The sequence below is a fragment of the Thermobia domestica genome, chromosome 12 (genome assembly GCF_964235325.1).
Source record: "Thermobia domestica chromosome 12, izTheDome1.hap1.1, whole genome shotgun sequence".
In the NCBI taxonomy this organism is placed as follows: Eukaryota; Metazoa; Arthropoda; class Insecta; order Zygentoma; family Lepismatidae; genus Thermobia; species Thermobia domestica.
The window spans coordinates 194,779,900-194,802,856 of NC_137465.1; positions in this window are offsets into that span (position 1 = coordinate 194,779,900).

Consider the following 22,957-nt stretch of genomic DNA (forward strand, 5'->3'; position numbering starts at 1 on the left):
AGCTAGTCAAGAAATACCTCCATACCAAGTTCAGTCAAAATTGGAAGATTCCTGTAGATTACTTAACTTATTTTTTTTTTTGTGTGTGTGTGTGTGTGTGATTTCTCTTTTCAGAAAATCCCCCTTCACTTTTATTCATGAACTATTCATAAAACATGAATACAATCATTGTTATAGACAAGTACTTAAAAGTTGATTCTTCTAGTCAATAATTATAAGTACAACGTGAACCAAAATAAGTGAAATTGTATTATCGCTGTTCTGTACCATAATACTGTGTTAATTTGAATATATAACTATGGAGTTTGAGTTGTATTATATTAACTTTTATAACTAAATGTATTTAAATTTAATAGGTTGTTTTTTGTCTTTTCCAGTACTTCAGAGTACTCATATTTCTAAAATAAAAAATAATATTTACTGTCCTATTAATATTTATGTACTTTTGGCTCGCCCTGTATAATGGTAATGTAACTAATTAGCAAAGCTATGTTTAATTATTTCAGAGGTATTTGTACAAATGCGCACAGAAAGCGAAACATGTCTGAGCCTGAAATTTATAACAAGGGAGCTTCGGTTCACTGTGAGAAATTACCGGTACAATGAAGTCCCAAATAAGGAAATGCAATATTGATAAAGAAAGTAGACCCTATTGTATAAATAACTTCTGGTTCCAATGCAAGGGTATGGCCAAAGTTAGCAAACATTCTCTTCTCCCTGGACGTGTCTTCTTTCCTCCTAGAAAGTGGGTCTCGGCAGTTTCATAAAATAAATTATTATATTTGGGATTTTGAAGAAAGATAAAGTAACCTATTTCTTCTTTAAAAATCCAGAAGAGGCAGTTTATTCTTGGAAGTGAGTCATTTCTCGACGGTTTTCTCGAATGAGTCGCAGGTGTAAATATTTCATTACTTACTACATTACGAAGCAAACTATTTATGCTGAAAAACCCCAAAACGTATAGTTGATTCTTAAAGATGAGATTTTATGAACGATTTTCTTGAACTTCTCACATGACTTAATTTATAATTTATAAACATAGTTCGTTAACATGGTAGTTAAGTATGTGGAAATTTGCCGGGATCGTTATGCTGCAAATTACGGATGCGTCAAAGTATCAAATAATACTTTCAAATATCTATAATCAATATTAACAGGCCAAAACAACATCCACGAATTAAAAAAAAAATGTCAACTGGAAGCAGGGAATTCGTGTTAATATTCAGTTCAAAATCTTATGTCGTCACAAATTCTATCGAGGCATTTGAAGCTTAAAATATATCAAACGCTAATTATGTCTATTGTACTGTATGGTTGCGAAACATGGTCGCTTACTTTGAGGGAAGAACGTAGACTGAATGAAAGTACTTGCGAATAAATCCTGCGATGCATATTCGGGTCTAAAAAGAACGTGACTGGAGAATGGCGGAAACTTCATAACGAGGAATTACAGAAATTGTGCGGTTTGCCAAATGTTAGGGTCACCAAGTCTAGGAGGCTAGGAACATTTTCAAAGTTTTAACTGGAAATCAAATTGGTAAACGACGATTAGGAAGACTTAGGCGCAGATGGGAGGATAATATTAAGATGGATCTCGAAGAAATAGAAATATAAAGTACAAACTGGATCCAGTTGGCTAAGGATAGAAGTCAATGGAGAGCTTTTGTGAACGCGGCATTGAACCTCCGGGTTCCATAGGCCATGAAGTAATTTCGTTAACAACGCTATCATGTTAGGTAAGCGTTTCACTTGAAGAAGTCCACAAAGGGTCGTTTACTCTATGGATGAATTGGCTCACAAATGAGACAATTTTCACAAAAACTGCTCCGCTAATTTTGTTCATATTGAAAATCAAATATTAACAGCCATATAATATTCTCCTGGAGCAATATGATTTTAACACACACACACACACACACACACACACACACACACACACACACACACACACACACACACACACACACACACACACACACACACACACACACACACACACAAGTGATGCTCTATTCTTAAGGTGAATTTCTTTTCATATTCGCTTTTATCAATAAGTATTCAGAACATTTTTTTAAATCATATTTGATAAATGTGCAGCAATAATAACAATAATTAACAATACTACAATGCGTCATAAGCCGTTTTTACTCAAGATGTTTACAAGGGGTTCCAAAATTACGGCAACAAGTTTGTTTGTGTTTTCAAATAAATACAGTTACAAACATCAACATGGCACATGTCATTTCAAGTGGAAAATCAACAAGGAGTATATTATTCTTGGGGCTATGTTTTCTGCAAAATTTTCCGAAAACGTCTATCATAATTTTGTTCATATTTTGTAAATTAATGTTTTAGTAGTAATTACAGCATGAATCGATTTAATTTAATAAATGAGAACAGGAAACTTTAGTGTTGTGGTCCGTAACTTCTATTTCTCTTCATATAATCTATGCATTTTACTAGATTCATCGAATGTTTTCTTTAACACGAGGGTAAATCAATAAGTAAATGCAATATTTTTCTATTTCTTTTCAGGTTGGTTGTGCGGCATTGTGTGCTCACCAGGCACTAAGTGTCACCGTTGGCTTTATCTATGGCAGGTTCCAGCGTTATCATATCAATCTCGTTTGCACTGTTCCCCCACTATCTGTGTCCTCCAAAGGAGAACGACGTTCTCTCATCCATCTTTTTGTTGAGTTGAGTTGATTTTGAGTTTAACGTCCCGTTCAGCAAGGAGACTATATGAGACGTTGACCTACAGCTTAACGTAGAATCCGAACCACCTGAACTCCCGCCGGAAATAGAACCCGGGTCTCCCGCTCCAAAAGCACGTACGCTAACCGCTTAGCCACGGAGAAGTTCTCCAGTTTTTGTTGTCTGAAGGTATACTCAGAGGGAAGTTCATAGACTTTCAACACGATACAGTTACAATGTGTTGCCACATTGAAGTGCTTACCAGTGGATTGAACAAGATAATCGATTCAGTTCCGATCAACAGCTGAAGGAAGCTGTGTATTTTTGGCTTGCTGCGCAACCAAAAAACTTTTTTTTTCAGAAGGTATTGCAAGGATTCTGCAACAATGGACCATATGTATTGAAAAGTAGATAGACTATGTTGAAAAATGATATGAATAAAAACATTGTACTTTTGTGGTAATAAGTAATAAAACATTGATTGCAGATACTTATTGACTTACCCTCGCACTTTCAAATGGTAAGGAATATTGTGTTTACTTAATCCAATTTAATCTTATTTCTAACTAAACTAACTAACTAAACTCTGGTGCTTGGGGTCCCGAGTTCAAACCCTGCTCCCGCCAAGTAAACTTTGTGGTGGACAAACACCGTGTGCGTGGGTTTTCTCAGGGTTCTCCCGTTTCCTACCTGTTTCTTCATTCCACCATTTCACTCATCTCTCATCATCACCGTCTCCTTTAGCCTCACCGGCATAACCGTAAAACTCAAAAATGTCATTTCATTTCTAACTAACTAAATCTATGACCTATAGAACCCAGAGGTTCAATGCCGCGTCCACAAAACTCTCCATTGACTTCTGTCCTTAGGCAACTGAATCCAGTTTTTACTTTGTATTCCTATTTCTGCGAGATCCATCTTAATATTGTCCTTCCATCTGCGCCTAGGTCTTCCTGATGGTCGTTTTCCGATTGGTTTTCCAGTTCAGACTTTGAAAGCGTTTCTACTTTCTTCCATCCTGGCTGCATGACTTGCCCACCTGAGCCTCCTAGATTTGATGACCCTAACAATGTTTTATAAACCGTATAAATTATGTAGTTCCTCGTTATGAAGTTTCCGCCATTTCCCCATTCCAGTTCCTCGTATGTTCGAATATTCGTCTCAGGATCTTGTTCTCAAATACTTTCAGTCTATGTTCTTCCCTCAGAGTAAGCGACCATCTTTCGCAACCACACAGAACAACAGGCATGATTATCGTTTTGTATATTTTAAGCTTCATTTAATCTGTCTTTACTTTGCAAATCACCTAAATAATAAGAGACTTTAAGAGTTCACACACTTATCTTATCCAGGTTAAGGAAGAAACAGCTTAATAATATTTAGTACTAAAAAAATTGAGGTAAAAGAAAAACTCAGTAGATTATTTAAAAAAAATAGTTCTGTTACGCTACTAAAACGTTAACTACTTACAATATACACCTCCTTGTTCATTATAGGAAGTCTATCAAACATCCAATAAGAGTGTCGGTCTTACTGTTAGTGCATATTATATAGTACGCATGTGCTAAACAAACATTTTAAAAATATTCAGCACCACAATTATTATTATTATTATTATTATTATTATTATTATTATTATTATTATTATTATTATTATTATTATTATTGTAAAATTCATAGTAAAGGGATATAATGGTTAGGAGCGGTTTAACATTTTTTAGCTTGCGACCCCCTTAACGTATATTTTTTTCTATATATATCCCCAAATTTCTGTAGCTGGTTGCTGCAGTGACGACGCCAGAGGGGGCAAGGGGGCGAGCGCCCCCTAGTAGCTACGTCTGCCCCCCTGACTGCCACCTAGACTGCCCCCCCAGACTCCTACAATCTTTAAACATTCTACATGCATTATTTTATATCAGTATTATAACCAATCTCATTATCAAATTGTAGTCTACTTTCCATGCATTTACTATGTGGCAGATTAGTCCTTAAGCTTTTTTTTTTGAGCGTCTGGGTATGCACGCATATTTCTGTTTTCAAATTTAGCGCCTTTTGAGGTAAATTTTAGTTATACTTCTTTCTTATGATTTTTAATTATTATGCCTAGCGAACAATAGTAGATTTGGTCGACTTATTTTCTTCTCATTGGATCAACTTCGATTGGAAACAAAAGAAAGGTAAAACCAGTTACGTAACTTGTTTGTATTTATCCAGGTTTGAACTTTCCAGTTTCATATTTTGTTTTATTTAAAGGTTCTGTACTTCTTTTTTCTGGAACATTATTCTCGGCTTTCAATATTCAGAGGATGTGCTTATAACAGCTTAGTTTGCAACTACCAGGGCTTAATTTTTTGAAGGGGGATAGAAAGAGTTGTGTTTTCCCTTCCTGCAAATGATAATAATACATTTATGGAATTAAATTGATTCCCAATGAAACATATTGTCAGAGTGCTGATCTTCAGTTAGTAATTGGTTTATACTAGTGCTCCTTTACTTATTTTGTTTCAAAGTACTGACGTGACGTCTATCATATTGACTAGGAAATGCTGAAAAATTCGTAGCCCAACCCAGAAGGAGTGCACGTGGAATGGTGAAGTTTTACTTCTTCTACACTTACCCCGAGAGTCAATTTACTACCTTGTACAGTGCTCCAGTTTTTGCAGAGAAGTTAAAAAATCTGAAGATTTCCTCGCACCACTGTTCGTAGCACTACCTCTATCAGATCTAAAATGCCGTCCTTTCAAGTGTTATTTAAGTTTGGGAAATAAGTACACGTAATAGTTAGACGGAGCTAAATCTGTGGAATAAGAATGATGATCTAGACATTGAAATCCTATATTATGCAATGACAGTTATGTTCGCAGGGGCTTGATGGACAGGTGTATTCTCCTGAAGGAACAGAATTCTTTTCTTTTCATTTTCCGTGGCGTTGAACTTGGAATTTTTCTTTCAGTTTTGTAAGTAATGTAGAGATTCTGGATTAAATATCTGACCGTTGCGGAGGTAGTCTATAAGTACGACTCCATACTTATCCCAGAAGAATGTTGCAAACAGCTTCTCAACCTACTTCTGTGTCTTGAACTTCTTGGGGCGATGGAGAAATGAGTGTTGTTTCGATTCCGGATCATAGTGGTACAACTATATTTCATCTATAGTTACTACTTGTGATCAAAATTGATCAGCATTACGGTCAAATTGGAAGAAGGTTTCTCTTAATGCCGTCACTCTTTTATTCTCCTGACAGATATTTTGGGAACCCATTATGTCGAGAACTTGAGCATACCCAAGCCATTCTGAATTATGTTACCGACGAGTTCCAAAGAAATGCCCAGAATCTCTGACACAAGTTTTGCTAAGAAGGTAAAAACTGAGAAAGCGGGGTGCAGCCAGACCTCAGATTATAATAAGTACATCGTGAATTTACTATACACTTTAAAGACTATATAAATAATAGCTTAAATTATTTTTGTCACTCAAAAACAAAATGTTATAACAGTTGGGATCTGGATGTTCGTGAAATTATCTATTTGGGTACACATAATCAATTCAGAGGCCTGAGAAACAATAAGAATTTCATTATTAATATGAAAATTTGTATTTATACATACAGAGATATGTTTTTCTAAACTACGATTTCATTTTTATACCTAGTACATACACTCCTTCTGGATTGGACTAGGACATTTTCAGCAGCTCCTCATAAATTCTCTCTCTCGCTATATATATATATATATATAGAGAGAGAGAGAGAGAGAGAAAGAGAGAGAGAAATATGTAGCATATAGTACTAGACGAATGTGTTACGTCTAGTGTTATGTCTTATAGCATACGAGAAAGTAATTCAATTTATGTTTCGGCTTCAAAAGTTTCATTGCAGACGTTACTTATTTGTTAGTTACAAATTTTACTTCAAATAAGTTTAATTTATAATCATATAGGTCTAATATGAAAACAGCATCGAAATTACACAATGTAATGTAAAATAAGTCAAACGTAATAAATATGTCATTTTTGGTGTGGCAAATAGCCGCCCCCCCGAAAATGTATCTGCCCCTCCTTTGCCCCCCTAAGAACTTAAAGCAGGCGTCGTCACTGGGTTGCTGGCCTGATTTGAGGGTAATCAGTCCATAAAACTTCCCATTTTCATATATAGCATAGTGTTTGATGCGAAATTTCCGGCTGACAACTCGCTTGATTTTGATTCACAGGTAAGTGTTTCGCTTTATTTTACTTGAAAAAGCAAAGAAATGACCGAATTCTGTAATTTGGCTAGTAAATTAAGACCTGAACTTTCGTGTCCTGGCACAGTTAGTTAACTTAAACAAGTCCTGTTGCAATGATTTACCTCTTTTAGAAGTCCTGCTTGCTGTGATAGTTGTGGGTGGAGTATTTGAATGAAATTCAGTGTATATGAAGTAAGACATTATATGAAGTCTGACAATTATTACGTACGAAAATACACATTTAAATTGTTGATAAATAATAATAATGAAATGAGATGACGCTAAACACTACCATGTGCATATACTACTTTATATTTTATGTAAAAATGCAGAAAATGTTTGGTTTTTTTGTTTTTGTTTGTATGACTTTAATAACCACAACAGCACATTAATAGTAATAGTAATTATAGTAATAACGTTGTCCACCTGTACAGTTTAGTGTAAATCTCCCGCAGCTTATACGTTGAAATCATTTTTATTTTCTATATGCTTAGGGGCTTTGACTTGATACTCTATACATAACTACGAAATTACGAGTAGCCATTATGTATATGATTGTTAAATTGAAGAAAAATAGGTTATTTAAAATTTGGTTTTAGCAGTAGTATCAAATGATTTTGTTCACCAATCTACTGTTAACTGTTAACTGATACCACTTGTAAAGTTTCTCCTGGCGCAATCAGTAATTGTGTGTGTGTGTATGTGTGTGAATGAGTGTTTTTTGTTTTTTTTTAACGAGTTCGGTGTACGAAAATAACCTAACATTTTTTGTGCGTGTGTGTGGGAGTGTTTTTTTTTTTTTTTTTTTTTTTTTTTTAACGAGTTTGGTGTATGAAAAATTCTCTATATAGTTACTCTGTCGTTGTGATCGTCCGGGAAACAAAACATCACAAGAGTTACTTCAAGGATCACCATCAATATTGGCCAGAATGTAGAGTCAAATGTTAGATATAGAATTCGTTCATGGATCCATCCACAAGAGGTGGAAGAAATCAACTGATCCAAATTTTAACTTTCATCACTACAGAGCAAAAACGGTAATAGATAGCGAGGAAAGGTTAACTGTAATCGATTAAACATTCCAAGAATAGTTTTTATCTCCACCCATAACTATCTGCTAAAACCGGAAGTGATAGAATCCATTACAACTTTTGGTTTCAATATGAATCTACTTAGCGTGAAAACGAAAAAAGATAGTGAGAAGCGGTATTTTGGGATATATTTAGCATTCCAAGAACATTTGTCATCTTTTCTCTTAAGCATCTATTCAAACCGGAAGTGACAGAAATCAACCAGTTCCGGTTTTAACGTTGATTGTTGTAGAATAAAAACGGTAATTATAATAGATAGGAAGAACCGATTTTCAAGAATAAATTAAGCGGCCCCAAAATATAGCTATTCTATCTTCACTTTAATCTATTAAAACGGTAAGTGGTAGGAATGTATTACCGTTTCCGGTTTTAAAATTAATCACACTATAGAAATAACATTCCTTCGTGCAGTGTGGATTTGACACTGCTACTTGTTCAATGAAATATAAACTTTGATAAACTTGGATGACAAAGACCCTTTGCGAAATTGCCTTAGCCGTGATATTTAAATGTTCCTTGATTGATACATATTTAGGTCCTTTGTCAACATTAAGGTTGTATACTGGAATGAGACCAATACTTTAAAGTGGAATTTAAAACGGTTTAATGCGTCTGATGCCTACCAGTGGGAATCGAACTCAGTACTTGTGCACGAAAGCTATATATATCATTCATCACTTCAGCGAGAAAGGTAATCTAATGATTCTATCTCTAATGCCATCACTGTCCTAGGTACTTACATAATGCTACTCACGAGACCAACGGTTCTTAACCGATGTGTCGCGACACACTGGTGTGTCACGCAGTTCTGTAAACTGTATCTGGAAATTTTACAATTTAAAAATTATGAAGAATTTAACAATAATAAGTTAAAATCGGTACAGACTGTACCAGTCAACACTCCCAGCGCAGCGGTACGGTAGCAATAGTGTTCAGTGTTATATCAAATAAGTGAGTCTCGATTTTCGGGACGTTCTGTAAGGTGTGTTGTCAGTTTAAAAAAGTTTGAGAACCACTGCACGAGACAATAGAGAGAGAATTGTCGAGACGAGATACGACATGCACACAGAGCCCTCCAAATAGAAAACAAATATATTCCGAAGTGAGAGAGCAACAAATTTTCCTGTGAACAACACTATTCGTAAGTAGAGAAGACGATTATCCCCCTACTTTTTTTTTTTTTTTTTTTTTTAGTAATGAAAGGAGGGAGAGAGTTTAACTTGAGGCTTAGGGGGGTAAGTAAAGCTTCAAATTTTCCGTTAATCTATTACCCAGTCCCCTTCACAAAATAAATAAAGTTCTGTGCATCGGACTCCAGGTTGTGGGTTCGAAATATTTTGTTACGCAGAATCCAAATTTCGAAACCTCAGGACACTCAATCGTGTATCTATTTTTAAAGGTGAAAAACTTCAGTGATTTTGGATAGAGAATATATGCCTGCACGTAAAACAACAGTACGATAAGATAAGTTTTCTCCAGCGGAGCCAGGGTGTGGAAAGCTTTTAGTCTAGTAAAATGAGAAATGCTAAAACCTCGTAAAGAATTTGTACTTGAAGAATTAAAATAGAAGAGAGAATGACAGAAATAAGTCACGTTAAAAAGTGCGTTCGACGGAGATATTGCGTTCCTTATTAATAAACTAGGATCAATTTCCCGCTTCGCTGGGTTTAACTAAGAAAAAGTAGTAATATGTTTCGTTAGTCAGTCACTTTTTACTATTACTAAACCGCTTATGACTATTATCGGTCATATTCAATGATTTTTATGTTTCTCTCCCTCATCCTACCCCATTTTCCATGGCTAAATTTCGATTTAAACGGCAGGGGGCGCGGTGGCTCAGTGGTAGAGCGTTCACCTCCGGAGCTTGGGGTCCCTGATTCGATCCCAGATCGCGCCGTGTGGACTTTAGGGTGGGCAAACACCGTGCTCGTGGGTTTTCTCGGGGTTCTCCTGGTTCCTCCTGCTTTCTTCATTCCACCATATCTCTCATCATCACCGTCGCCTTTAGCCTAACCGGCATAACCGTGGGATGTAAAACTTAAAGATTTCATTTTATTTTTTTTTATTTTCTTTTATTTAAACGGCATCCGAAATGTCCCTACTCATTACGGCTATGCCCGAAACTATGGATTCGGTACTATCGGTCATTTTCGATTATTTTTATGAATTTCCCTCTCCCTTCCCCTATGTTGCGTAGCATGGCATGAGAAGTGTCATTGTTCACCTCAGCGACCCCGAAACTATGGATTCCGCACTAATATCAGTCATTTTCGATAATTTCATATATATTCCCCTCCCCCATGTTGTAAGGCATGGCATCGGAAGTGTCACTGTTTATCTTAGCGACAACGAAAACTATTGATTCGACACTAATATTCGTCAATTTCGATCATTTATATATATATACAGTATACAGGACCGGATGCATCATTTTCTGAGGGGGTGTGCGCACCAATAACTATCAGTACATTTGAATCAAATTTATTTTTTATAAATGCCTTTAGGCATCTGTGATGTGTATGAGGAACTGACTTAAACTATTGTGTTTAGCAAAACCGCTTTCTTTTAAGCCCGGAACGGAAACATGACATGAAATTTAGCAATAATGAAGTATTGCTATTTCCACTGCCAGTTTCTCACTTTAGATAGTGTATATTCAGAACGGAGGAAGGGGGGTGCACGTGCTCCGGTGCACCCCCTAAATCCTGCCCTGACAGTATATATATATATATATATATTCCCTCTCCCTTCCCACAAGTTGCGGAACTGATTTTTATCTAAACAGCATCGGAAGTGTCACTATTTACCTCAGTGACCCCGAAAATTATAGAATCGACACTAATGATTCAAACGTTCGATCCCAGCCCCCGCCAAGTGAACTTTGTGGTGGATAAACACCGTATGCGTGGGTTTTCTCGGGGTTCTCCCGTTTCCTCCGACTTTCTTCATTCCACCATTTCATTCATTACTCATCATCACCGTCTCCTTTAGCCTAACTGGCATAACCGTGGGACGTAAAACTCAAAGATTTCATTTCATTTTTTTTCTTCTCCCGCGACCTAAGATCTACCGTCAAGGTGAAAAGATAAAAAAAAGAAAAAAACTTCCCAGGTTCAAACCTCATCTATGTTGAAAATTTGATGGAGATCTGTCGAGTATTTCAAGAGATTAGAAGACACAAACATAGTCACTTTCAATTTTATAATATGGATACTTATAGAAGTCATTTCTAATGAGTGCTGCGTGCTGTCAAAATTTGTTGCCCGGATTCCAGTAAAACTTTATCACAGAGCAAGGAGAAGGCAGCAAACCTAGCGTTTTTAGAAGACAGTGTGACAGGCAAATAAGGCGTAGTCAGTGGTTTTGCAGATACAATAGTGGATTTATTAGTAATCGAATATTGTCAACCTTATTTTATCCCATTGTACCTACCCTGTTTCCTCTCCTTCCTTGTCCAACCTGTTGTCTTTCTCTTGGCTATTTTTGTAAATGTCCGCTCCTACATCATATGTTAGTGAGTTGGAAATAATTGACTCAGAGGAAATAATCAACAATAACAAAAAAAGCCACAGGGGGTTGGGAGAATATCGGGTGCAGATTTCCTTCAAAAATAACTTCCTAACTCTTTATGTTTTTTTCTCTATTAGAGACGCATACGCGGGACTCCATCGAGTCTGAGAGTGGATAGCATTCGGACTTTTGGCATGAGGGACCCAGATTCGGTCCCTAGCGAAAGTACATCTGTCTCGGATTCCACGTAAAGCTGTAGGCCTACGTCTCATCCCTCCGAAAGTTGATTTTCAGATTTTTCCTAAAATAATCAACTTTCTCCTTTTTCATTAAAAGTGCCTTGGTGTGCTAGCTAGAGGTCAAACCCATCTGTCAGTGACACTTGACAGCAGCACTGTTGTCAGCGTGGTTCATATTATTGTTTAAAATCATGGATTTTGTGAATAGCTCAATAATACACGTGTATAATGTTTGTAAGACTTCATCAACGTACTTTTTCTGTCAAATTCAATACATGGGCAACCAGATTGTTCGGTATATTGAGAAATGTTGAAAAAATTGATAGGCTTCTGTGATTCAGTATAATCGATTTGCAAAAAAAAAAAAAAAAAAAAAAATCCGACTCTCAACATTTTTAATTTTTATTATTAAATCATGCATGGCAAGAAACATGTTTGTGTCTGTAAATTTTCTCAATATATAGGGTTTTCTGTTGCGAAGAACGTTCCTTCTCATTTCATATAATGTTTTTTTTTTTAATTATACGGTCTTAAACATCGGGTTTTAATTATACGGACTTTTGGGACACCCTGTATATGTGTACTGGAAGTGGTACAAACGGCAGCTTTGCAGTATATTCCGGTACAAACAGAGTACAAACTATTGAGATGCATTTCATTTCGAAATTGTAAGGTGGAAAAGCCATTTACGGAGCTCCCCACTTTAAAACTCTTATATCTTTGTATCGGAAGTGGTACAACCAAAAATTTCGGGGTACATTCCGGTATGAACGTAGTACAAATGATTAACATACGTACGTTTTATTTCGAAATTCGAAGGTGGGGGTCTGAGGAAACGTACCTCCTACTATCCGGGCATTTGCCTGGTGTGAATGAAAGGGAAAAACAGGAAAATCTCACTCAGGATGGCTGGTCTGAGAAAGCTTTAACATTTTTTCGACCGAGTGTCCCCATCGGGAATCCAACCCGATACCACTCGCACCAACGACCACGCAAATCGGGACCACGAGGAGCTCCTCCGTGGCTAAGCCGTTAGCGTCCGCGCCTTTGGCGTGGAAGACCCGGGTTCAAATCCCGGCGGGAGCTCATGTGGTTCGGATTCCACGTTAATCAGTAGGTCCACGTCTCATATAGCCTCGCTGCTGAACGGGACGTTAAACTCAAAATCAACTCAACTCAACTCGGGACCACGAGATATCACATTCATGATATTTTACCGAGACAAGATAGAACACCTGTCTCGTGCGCAACTCTAGAGTCTAATGATGTAAATGAGAATTTTACTTCCAGCATGAATAAATAATTATTTTCTGCAAACTTCGAGCTTTCCAAATCAAGAAGTGCATTTCGTTACATTAATAACACTGGTCTACATCTATTTTGCTGACTGGAGGCTACCAGCTGTTCTTTAATAATTCGAGTGTGCTAAATCCAAAAATGAAATCCGTTTTTCTCTATCACGTCAGGTATTTTCACAAAATGAAATTTTATGTAATATTTCATGTATGCTTTAGAACCATAAATAGTAACGTAGTTCTACAAGATGTCACAAGATGGCAGCACATGCACTTTTAATTTTATTTTTACGAGTTATTACGTAAGAATTAAAGAATATATTAAATAAAGTATAGGTAATTGAAAATCATGTTCAATTAAAATTGAAGAGGATATTACGTATGTAAAGGGTTGAAATAAGGGAGCACTCCCAGCGGAATTTTTATGCAGGGTGATGAATTACGCTGCACTCTTTGTTCATGGAAAACACGGCGAGTTAATAGATTGCGAAAGGTATGCTAGAATTTTGTGGAAGTTTTGCGAACATTTACTGATATGGTTATTTCTAGTATTGGTGCACTGTATTGGTGTAGTAACATTTACAGGATTACAACTACTATAGTGTAGACTACACGCATTCTGATCAAGTTGGCAGCTGTACCGAGTTTAAATAACATGGTATCTATTCGTAGAAAGTGTAAGAACGATCCGGATATATTTTGCTATATTTGTGGTTCTTTCACAATCCCGAAACAACGAACAAATATTTCGAAAAGTGTAGGTCTATCATGCATATTTCGGACTTAAATTAGGCCACCAAGATAAACCATGGCACCACCTAAAGTATGCAGGATCTGTGTAGAAAATCTCAGACAATGGAGCAAGGATCGAAGAACAAGCCTTAGTTTTGGAATCCCAATGGTTTGGCGAGGGCAGCAAAATCATATAAATGACTGTTATTTCTGTATGGTAAATGTATCTGATATGAGCAGGAAATCTAAACATACTATTCAGTATCCTGATTTTTACTCTGCTAGAAGACCTGTTCCTCATAGTAATGAAATTCCTATCCCTACATACAGCACGTTTGCAAGTTCCAGTGATGATGCCGATTGCTCTGTCAACACAAATACAGAACATAGTGACGAGGATTTTGTGGTGTCTGATGAATGCAATTCATGCAAACCCTTCACTCAATCAGAATTAAATGATTGTATTCGCGACCTTGCTCTACCAAAAGCATCAGCAGAATTGCTGGGTTCAAGACTGAAAGAAAGGAATATGTTGCACCAGGAACAACTATCCTATATCGGGACAGAGAGAAGCATCTATTACAATATTTTCAAAATGATGAAGAACTTGTGTATTGTACAGGTGTAAAAAGGCTAATTAAAGCTATGGGATGTGATTATGATGCGAAAGAATGGAGGCTCTTTATTGACTCTTCGAAGAGGAGTTTAAAGTGTGTATTGCTGCATAATGACAATAAGTTGGCATTCATTTGGTCACTCCACACATTTGAAGGAAAGCTACCAAACATTGAAAATGCTCCTTGAGAAGATAAATTATGAGAATGATAGATGGCTTTTGTATGGGGACCTCAAGGTAATTTCAGTGTTACTGGGCCAACAAGCAGGTTTTACGAAATATCCTTGCTTTCTTTATTTATGGAACAGCCGTGCAAGGAATGAACACTGGGTACGAAGATTGGGCCTACCAGAGTAGATTTTGAAGTGGTAGTGAGAAACATCCAGAACGAACAGTTTGTTGACCCTAAGAAAGTGTTACTCCCTCCACTGCACAAAGGTGGGATTAATGAAACAGTATGTAAACGCTTTAAATCAGGATGGTGCTTGTTTCAAATACATTTGCTCGAAATTTCCTGCATTAACACAGGAGAAAGTGAAAGCTAGTATTTTTGACGACCCCCAGATAAGGTTGATAATGAAAGATAAAGAGTTATTACAAACCACGAACCCCACAAAAAGAGATGCATGAGATGCCTTTTGTGCCGTTTTTACGAACTTTCTTGGAAATTTTTAAAGCGGACGACTACGAGGAACTCGTTGACAATTTGTTGGCCACATTTCAGAAGTTAGGAGTAAATATGAATGTGAAGCTTCACTTCCTACACAGCCATCTAGACTATTTCCCTTCCAATTTCGGTGCCCTTAATGAAGAACAGGGTGAACGATTACCAGGATATCAAAACCATGGAGACCGGTACCAGGGAAGGTGGAACGAAAATATGATGTCGGACTATTGCTACTGCTTGCAGCGTGACGTTCCGGAGGCCACTTACTCCTGAAAATCAAAGAAACGAAGATCTTTGCATAAGTAGGTAAGCATGTTGTGTTATTTTGTTGTGTGCATCAGCTTGAGGTTGTAAATGAAGTTAAAAATGTATTGAATTTGCTTAACTTTCAATCAAGTTTAAATTCATTACAACAAATATGTTTGTAAAACTATTCCATACGCAATAGTCTGAAACCATAAATATCATATTGCACATCAAATTGTATACTATATATATATATATATATATATATATATATATAGTATAATATGTGTGGGTGGGTGTCAGTAACTTTATCGTAACTTGTTCCGTATCTATATTAATATTAGGGCAATAGTACAATATTTAATGTAAGTTTCTCACTAAGACATATGGAAAAAATAAGAAACTTCTGTCAGTGTAAGTATGATCCGATTGTGTAAAATTCCGACGTGATAGGCAAAAACTAACTACACCACTGGAATCATCGACCTCGATTTTTTTAAAAACAAGTCAAATATGTCAGTCAGCAGAAAAAAGTTTTCATATGTAGACCAGTGTAATATACGGTCATAAATAATGTCTTACCAAAGGATGATTCGTCATTTCCTAATATCGTGAATCCCAGGAATGACTTACTAATAGTAAATTTGTTAAGTAGCCCTAACTTTTCTTCTATGGCCTGGGAGCTTGGGAATCTCCCCATTTGACACACATAAAGGACATTTATCTCTCTTTCGCTGTAAGAACCTCTTTTTGACTTTGACCTCTCCCGCTTTTAACGTTTCATTTTCCTTGATTGAGACCTGTTTCTTTTTAATTGTTTTATACGCTGCATTACGTTTTCTATCTATTACTTTGTCTGCTGTTTATTATGGGCAATATTTACCATGTATATATGCTTTATTAACTGTATACCCTGTAACTTCCGTAAAGGGTTGTACTATGTTCTATCTACGTACTTTTATTACCTGTGTACTTCGTATTACTTGTGTGCTTTCTGTTTCCTATTGTTGATAATCGTTCTCAAAGGCGTTTGGCAAGTCTTCGTATCCCGTTTGTATCGTTTAAAATCAATAATAATAATAATAATAATAATAATAATAATAATAATAATAATAATAATAATAATAATAATAATAATAATATAATAATAATAAAGACAAATCTCGTTCTAATTCTATGCATTGTTTCGTCGTACATTACTAATAAAGTTTGGTACCTTTGAACGGCTTAGCGCAAAGTCCCACGTATATGCGTGCCCAAGTTTGGGAACCTCTAGCATAGGATATTTGTTTCAAACAAAAGCGTGCTCTTTTCACTGCAAAAGGGAAAGGAAAAACAAAAAAAATATAGTTGTTAACAGTGTTATATTACAATTTCTGACAGTGAAGAAAAGGCAGAGCAGATAGACAGAGAAGTGACGTATACATTTTGACTTCTTGGTTTCGCTTCTGTGAGCTTTCGCCACGAGACGCAAAACGAAAATCTTGGCAACAAACAGTGTAAATTAGAGAGAGCACAATGCTTGGTGACCTGTTTCCATCCATGCATACAACACAGACACACATATATACCGGTATATATACACCATACACACAATATTGCACACAATTTCCTGGATACATAAGCTTAAATGCCATGACAAGCATCGAACAACAAACAATATTCGAACGGTGATGGTAAACATAGTCACTTGGTTAAACATCATAGAGACAACACCATTCATTAATAATACGAAAATTCTGAATTATAATCCACTATATTAATCAAATAACTCTATCGCATAAGAAGGTTCATTGCTACAGAGGTAGGATCGGTACAACTGTCTCCGCTGCCAATTAAATCTGGATTAATGGCAGGCATAGCTGCGCTACATGCACGTAGTAAGTGCATCACTGTCAAATATTTATGTGAGTTATTTTTAGATATATATATACTCCATTATTAGATTGACTGATCGATTTGATTTTAGCGTTGTTTTCAGCAGTGAGGCTATATGAGATGTAAACCTACAGTAGGGCATTGCATGTAACTATCGGAAAATTGAAAGTTTAAAAATTGTATGGTACCCCCTCCTATGTTGTTTCAACTGGCAAAATCTGAATGCATACCAAATTTTAGGTCATTTGCTGATGTTGATCCCACCCAACAACGATTAACCATTTACATATATCCTTATGAACATTAAATATCTTGAAATTATAGATTTTCATTTTTTTTTTTTTTTTTTTTTACTTCAGATTCCATTTTCAAGTGAAGAAAGTTTTACGATAGGAGGATTTTTGCTATAATTTTCTTAATTTTGTTTTTTCAATGACACTTTTAGTGAGATGTATTGGTTTTGTAATAGCATCGGAAAATTTGAAAACATATTTCTAAAAAACGAAACGTATTTTCGGGCGTAATTCCTCTCACTTCGGACACGATAACGTAAATAACTATGCATTTTTTTTTCATTTATACAATATGATTGTAACAGGCAGTCTTATCTACAAAATACTAGCATATGGACGTAAATTTAATTGCTTTTATTTGGCTAAAAATTTTATGTAAAAACATTTTCAATAATGAAAATATTTTTTTAAATAAAGTATCCATCTTAGTTATATAATTTCAGTTGACAACATTAAAGATTATACCCTGAGTTCAAAGAAAATATTTGTTTCTACATTAATTTGAAACCCAGCAATATGGAAATGTTTGTTAGAAAGAGAAGACAAACTACATATATAGTAACAATTTTGGTAATATATAGTAGATGTATCTTGAATAAAAAGAAAATATTATGTTTCTACATTAATTAGAAGTACAGTAATGTATAAGACTATTTGTTATGCAGATAAGAAACTGCACAATTTATATACTAATAATAACACATTTTGTAATGTATTTTGAATTCAAATAAAATATTATCTTTCTACATAAATTAAAAATACAGCATTTTACTTGTATAAGACTTGTTTTTATACAGAGAAGGCCAAGTACATATAGAAACAAGTTTAGTAATAGAGTACTACATAATAACATGGAATCACATCAAATGACTTGGTTTAAGGTTTTGTGGAGGAGAATGTCAATTTCTTTTAATGTCTGTTTTCGAAAGTTAGGGATTTGTTTGCGGTGATATTCGACCACGTGCAATAATAACTGTTTTTGTGTTTCATCATTGGTAACACTTGTTGAAAAGTCTTGGATTAGTTTCACAGCCCATTCCGACAGATCATTCACCACTTTGACATGCCGCACATATATCTCAGCTTCTTGGCAATCGGAATCATTGAAACACTCACTAACAGATTTTCCTAGCCAGTCGGCGTCAATTCCCATGCTGTGGAACAAAAACCAGGATTTAGGCCCAATAAGGGATGATAGTTTTGTACTTTGGCTAGGAATAGGAAAAATTGGATAACCCCTTTCAAACTTTTTTGGCCGAGGAATTCGGAGCAATGTTTGAGCAATCTGTTGTCGTTCTAAAGAGGAAAGACCGTTCGAAAATAGAGGGAACACAGCACATTCTTTGGTTAAATACCAGAAGTGCCTTTCCATGGCTTTTATGGCTGCATTTGCAACTTGTGGATCATACTTGCAATACTTGTTCAAGTCTTGCCATAGCTTGAGATCATTATACGCTGCATCGGCCCCAATGGATGAAGGAAGCCAGTTTACAACGTAGAATAGGGCATTAAATTTATATAGTGCTTCCAGTTTACTAATCATGTCCTTGTCATATCCTGCTTGAGCACTGAAAGCAAACATCTTTGCAAGATACAAAATGGATGACATCCATCGAGCATGATACGCTGCTCCTGGTCTCAGCCAGTGTATTCCTTTTTCAGGTGTCTCACCCAGAAGTATCAACATCAATTGAACACACTCCAGATAGTCATCACGAGGTAGCAATTATTTTCATTTGAAGTAGAAAGTATTCTCTTTAGTGATTGTGTAGAATTTTTCATAGTGAGTTTCAGACTCCTGTCTTTGATTTCCAGGGTCCTAAAACCAGCTTCTGTGTTAATAGTTGACCAAATCGAGTCTCTGAATTGAATAAACTCGGAGTCTTCAGGACCTGATGTTGCACCAAACAATTCTTCGTGAACAGAACTAGGATTGTTTCAAATATATGATGCCGACAAGCTAACATAAACAATTTCTTGTCAAAGAGGTTTTCCAACCGAACACAAGCTCCACTTTTCCATTCTGAGTTCGAAGCTGTAGTGTCAAAAACAAGGGATCTTACATTATCTGAAACATTCCACTCATTTGCAAGGGAAAACGTAGCTCTTGCTTGTTCTTCACCTGTTGTGTTTGTAATTACTGGAATACCAAGAATTTTGCCTTCTTCACAGCCTGGGATGCCAGATACTAGAATCGCTAATCTTTCTTTGTTTTCTTTTTTGGTGTCTGGAACCAATTTATTATCCCAATGTAGTGTTCATTGCTTCGGTGCTATGAACGTAGTCTTAATTGTTTGCGCTAATGATTTCTTAACTTCTTTATCTGCTGTCCATGTGCTTTTAATTGAAAGAATAGGTTTTTCCAATGGAACTCCTCCTTCTGTAAGAATTGCTCCCATGAACGCTGTTCGTGGACCACTTGACAGATTAAGCCTGTCCCCCGTAGTTGATATGATATGGCTTGTAAATGGATTTCTGGGTAGTTTCAAATCAATTAAATGCACTTTCTCTACGAACAGTACCTGTACCAGCTGCGCCATTGCTTGTTGATGGAAATACGAACAGAGGATCGTCAATTGGTTCAGGTTCAACTTCCAAGCTATCAGAATCACTTAAGTCAAGGCTATCGATCTCATGAAGTTCCAGGATAGTACTTGTATTTATCTTTGTTGAAGCTTCTTCTTGGCGACGCTTCTCCCTCGCAGCACGCTCAATTTCCCTTTTATGATTAGATAATTTCCTCATAACTTTCGCAAAATGTGTGTTATGAAGACCACCCAACTCCATTTTTCGACACGTTCGTTGATCTTCTAAGAAGTGAACATCTTCCAGAACCATTTTCCTAGTTCTACATCTGTAGTGTTCGATAATAGAAATAGCATTATCGTGCGCTATGTCAAAGTGTAGACGAAGAGGTTTGAGACAGCTTTCACACTCAGCTGGGAAGTTCTTTCTTGTTTTATGTTTCCGCAGATTCTCGTATTGCACAATTAATTTATTGAGTTTTGCTTTGGAATGTCCCGATTTGATAGCAGTGACAGGAATGACGGAAAGTTCCCAAAATTGCTCAGCCTTCAAAATAACGAGTTTTATAACATCATTTCTTTTATCTTTCTGCATGGGTCCTCGATTGAGAAAAAGACAGTAGCGAAGCACATCTCCATTGGTGGGCAGTTGAAATCCTTTTCTCGGGGTCAAATCTTGCCATAAATTACCTAAGAGCCATGCTTCAGACATTTGTTTGTCATCCTTTGGAAGCACTGGTCTGTCTGATGTCGATGAAATTGAGGAACGCGTCCTGAGGTGGTTCTTTTTCCATACTTTTACTCATTTCTGCCTTGGTTATAATTTGTAAAGAAAAAAGCAAAAACATTAAAAAAGTTACTTCGTGTTATGTATGTGCGCTTTCAACTGAAAACTATTTGTGAGGTGGGCGGTAGTCAAAACGTGGCCTACAGACCTGAAAATTAGCACACAATTTTGTCTCAGTAATTGTAACAATATGGTAGGGGGGTAATAAATATTCGAAAAAAAAATATTTTGCAATACCCTAACCTACAGCTTAACCTGGGATCTCTGATATTATAAACACTTCATTTGAATTCAAGTGCTCCTTCCCAGAAATAGTTTGGATCTTCCCGGGCACTGTTATTATCCGTGTCGGACACAAAAGAAGGAGATAATATGTTTGATGAAGACAATGATAAAAGTCACAAAACTGTAACATAGACTGCGAGCCAAGATTCAGTAATAGAGCATTCACCTCTGATGTGTGAAATCTCTAATTCGATCCTAACTTGCATCAAGTGAGTTTGTGGTGGACAAACATCTTGTGCATGGCTTTTCTGAGAGTTCTCCCATTGTCACCCACCTTCGGCATTGTTATCAACAGTGTGCTCTTTACTCTCGGAGAATAATTGAATGAGTGAGTTGAAATAGGTACACATTTCAGAAAATAGGTAAGCTAAACTGGGTTGGTACCTACACCGCATGAGAGGAACAAGGAATGCATTCATTAATTTTAGGTCCTCTTTACTGAAGTCTACAGGAACATGTGAGTGAAAAATCGAACATATTTCTGGAATGTGTTCATATTTCCACCCAATGTTTGAAAATTGAGGTTTTTGGAATGTGTTCCTTTTTCAAATCACCCATTCAATTGTGGTCCGTAAAAGTGGAAATAAATACCGATGGTTAGTAACAAATGTTTCCTTTGATAAGATTTTAACTTTTAAGTTACACATCAAGTTCCTTCATTCCAACATAGCATTATGGCCTCCACTTCCGGCCTTTCTTTTCGTGTTTCCTGTTAATAGCTTGTAATTATTCTATAAACTATTTGTGTGTTTTGTTTGTGTTTCCCTTCCATCTTAAAATGCTGAGCAGTAGTTAATTTGTCTTTCTGTGCAGGGCCGGCTCTAGCATATGTCCAACGCGTGCATTATGTCGTAATTATATGATTTAAATAAATACCTCTTGTTGGAAACAAATTTCATGATGATGGTAGTTAAATTTTCTAAGCATACCTTCTATTTTAATACTACATTCATGAATCATGTTTAGGTCGCATTATTTTATGGTCACATACACTGTTAAAAGCAACATGGTCAAACAAATACCAGCATGAATTGCTTGATTGTTGTCAAATATAAAGAATTCAATTCTCGAACAGTAGCGAATTTGTGTTCCATTTAGTTAGTTATCATAGTTTTGATATGAAGACCAGTCTTGTCTTCGTCACAAACAAGTTCCTTATCATTGAAGGCGGAAACAAGTTTGTTTTTAAATTTTTTAAGAGACATATAAGGAAAATCAAGAAATAAAGATAAACGAGACAGTTGTACTGGGATTGCAAACTGATATGAAGTTGTATATTGAATTCTATAAAAAGGATCTTCCCTGTAAAGGTGTGTTTGCTTTATCTTTCACTAATATATACTAATAGAATATTATTTTAAGAAAACATACACATAACGAGATTGTATTTGTAATGTTTAGGCCTCCCAGAGTACGAGTAATCCTTTTCTTCGCTTTCTTTGTCCATGATAGTGTAGCTTCTGGACAAAGGGAAAACGGCAAATGATACCATTGCACGGGGCGGCGAACTGCCTACGTTCGGACCTGCAACTGTGTCCCTTTTAGGTGTTCAATTTCCGCTATTTACAACCACTACATCATGTGCACAAGTATGCTCACTTTGGCTTTGAAAGAAGCAATAACAACCTTCTCGTTGTTTAAGATCAAAGCAAGAATGAACAATACAACTGAGTATCGAGCCTGATTCTTCAGTACTGCAGATAAGTACTTTACTCGCTTAGCCAAGAAGAGAATTATTAGAGCAGTTACCGTCTACTTGTTTCAGCTACCATGGATACTGTAAAGTATATCTACAAAAATAATCAAGACATGAACAACTAAAAGAGACAAAGTGAAGATAAGGGTAATTTGCACAAATTCCAACGAGTTGGTTAAC